Source organism: Aulonocara stuartgranti (assembly GCF_965226115.1).
Source record: "Aulonocara stuartgranti genome assembly, chromosome: 16".
Lineage (NCBI taxonomy): Eukaryota > Metazoa > Chordata > Actinopteri > Cichliformes > Cichlidae > Aulonocara > Aulonocara stuartgranti.
The window spans coordinates 38,021,690-38,024,703 of record NC_138952.1 but is presented as its reverse complement, the minus strand read 5'-3'; the positions used below and the strand labels follow the sequence as shown (position 1 = coordinate 38,024,703).

General features: G+C 39.2%; 1 long non-coding RNA gene across 1 annotated transcript; it reads left to right on the top strand.

The window, feature by feature from the left end:
- The first annotated feature begins 700 nt into the window (after positions 1-700).
- Positions 701-2,597, top strand: LOC309690231. The gene is made up of 3 exons (XR_014271677.1): positions 701-783; positions 1,949-2,043; positions 2,179-2,597. It is a non-coding gene; the product is annotated as an uncharacterized lncRNA (long non-coding RNA).
- Positions 2,598-3,014: the final 417 nt, after the last annotated feature.

The window sequence follows — 3,014 nt, the reverse complement described above, 5'->3', positions numbered from 1 at the left end:
TCCATCTGTGGCTGCATTCAATGTTGACCTGTCCTGTATCAGGCATTCAGGATTTTCTTTGATGGCCATTTAGCTCTTATGGCATGAACTTGCTCAGTGCATTATTATTGGCTTTTCTACAGTCTGATATTTGTTTAATAATTGATCGATACAATGTATTAAATAAGTTGATAAATAAGATGTTAAAAACGTCATCATCATATCAAACATGATTGATTTGGAGCGAGTTTGTTTGGCACATGCTGACTGCATTCTAATTGTAACCAGAAGAGGAGACGAGAGCAGAGAATAAGAGTGCAGCAGTTTGGTGAAAGGAACAGGAAAGGTGAAGAAGAGGTGAGCATCCAAAAGACGAGCAAGAGGACAGTTTCAAAGCAGACATCACGGCACAATAATATGGAATCAGAACGATGCCACCTTGAAACGAAACCGAAAAAAATATTGAAACCGAAAAAAAATATTGTAACTGAAATAAATGTACTGAAAAATCTTGTATTGAAACCGAAAAAAAAATTGATAGTGAAAAACAATTAATTGAAACTAATTTTTTTGTTTTCGCTTACAATTTTATTTTATTTTTTCGGTTTCAAACCATTTTTCAGTTTCAATCTGCTGGCACTGTTTTGGCGTCCGGGGAGCGCTGGGGGGGGGGGGGGGGGTGTTTCCGGCCCGCATGTATTTGCATACATTATAGAGGCCACTAGTGCTGACCAAGCTGCCATCTTTCTCTCTTCCCATCTTTCAATGGCTGCTTCAATTTCAGCTTGAACCTCCAAACCGCAAGTAAGTAATCATTTTTTGTCATCTTTTCTTGCTGTCCCACTGGGCTGGATATTAGTTTAGTTTTTTTTAGCTACATCTGGTGAAGTTGTGGTAAAATGCTGGTATTAGCCTATTCGTCGTAGCAAGCTAGCCTGAAGCTAATATTTGCTAAATTTAGGGACACCCGTGTCTCTTCAGGAGTTGGAGGCCGGTGTTCTAGGAGCGGATCTCAGGATCTCAACAGGCAGTGTTGGGCAGTAACATAATACATGCACCGGCGTTACGTATTTAAAATACTAAATATGAGTAAATGTATCCGTTACAGTTACTGTTCAATAGGTGATATTGAGAATACAGTTAGTTTGTTGAAATAAATGGATTACATGGCGGTGTTTTCCTGTTTCATATGTTAGGCTATGGTCTCTCTATTTTTGGTAATTCCACCCCGGTGGAAACCCAAACAAAACACGCAATAAGAGCCTCTAAAAATTATTATGCAAACATTATTTAATATGAAGGCAATAGCAGAGTGTTACAGGCATCGCCCTAAACAATGTAGCCTCATGGGCAGTGCTGCAGGGAGAATGGACTGCCATACCCGTTATGTGTCTGTGAGCGAGGGAGGGAGAGAAAGGAAAAGTACGAGCTGTCACCGGGCAGAAACAGGAGCTGGAAGCATGTAAATATAATAATAACCACTAAAGCCAAAAAGAGTGCCTGACGAGCCCAGCTGTAAGTAAGCTGTTAAGACTCGACTGTACACCATGTTCATGTTTTCCTCCGAAACAATAAGCAGCCTTTCAACGCCTCTCTCTGTCTCTCGCTAGCAAACTTGACCCAGACAACAAAGTAAAGCTAGTTTTCAGCTATGAGCCCGACACGAACCCGACGTATTAGCCAGAGGTCCCTTTACTACGGTTCGGAGCCGCTGACCTGTTTTATATACGCGCTGAATAGTTTTCTACACGAGATCGCTGCAGCCTTACCTAATGTCCACCTACTGTTACTCATTTATATTAAGATTTTAACATCTAGTTGGTGTTGGTATGGCGAGTAGCCTTCAGTAATAGTAATAAATCACACAGCAATAGCACATTCATGTAGTTGTAAAGTATTCAGAATACATTACTTCTATAATCTTTGGTGGAATACATTTTAAAATTAACCTTCCCAACACTGTCAACAGGTTAGCACCTCATACCACAGTGCATCAAAGCAGTCTCATGAGCGCTGGGAAGGACGAGCCCAGAGCCCAAAACAGACAGTGCAGGAGATGACAAGGTTAGTAATTGTGTGGTGAAAATGATACTTTGTTATCTTGATTGGCAAAAGAAAAGTAAATACAAAATCTGCTTCTCACATTTAGGGCATTTCCAAGATTTTTTTTTTTCTAAACTTCAATTTCTTTCATTACAGCTGTCCTGTGCCAGAAGTTCTGTTGACCCACAGTGAGAGGCATCATTTCAGAAACACCAGGAAGACTGAAACTCGTCACCAGGATCAAGCAGGGCTCGTGATCTTCACCAGCAGCTCCCTCACAAGAAGGATAAACCCAGCATTTCATAAACACTGATGGAGACCTTTGCTTTGTGTAATATTAGAAGTACTCAGATAATCCTCAGAGGGTCTGGACTTTTACATAATATAATAGAATAGAATTCAACTTTATTGTCATTGCACATGCACAGGTACAGGGCAATGAAATGCAGTTTGCATCCATCCAGGAGTGCTTTAGTGATATAGATATATTACAATATATATTAGCAATAATATAGATATGTAAGTATATTACAGAAATGGGTCTATTATGGTATGTTACAATGCACACGGTATGAAGTATGTTAAGAATATTCTATAACTATAAGTATGTACAAGCTGTAGTGAGTACAAACTATGTACAGGCTGTGAACAGGATATAAATATGAAAAACTATACAGAATATGAAATAAATAACTTTACAGAAATCTGAGATATACAGCTATACAGAAATGTGAACTATGCAAGTTATAAACAGTTGTAGGATTAAAAATTATCATATGTACAGAATGATTATTTACACAGAGCTATACAGTAGTGCAGGTAAGTAATAGCTATAGCTATAGACTATAGTAATAGCTTTAAGTCCTGTAGAAAGTTAAATATATGTTGTGCTCACTGGTTACTCTAGTCTATCCTCACCTCCTCCATCACCGTGTGGTACGCTGGAGCCACTATCAGGGACAAACAGAGACTGCAGCGTGTTGTGCGCTCTG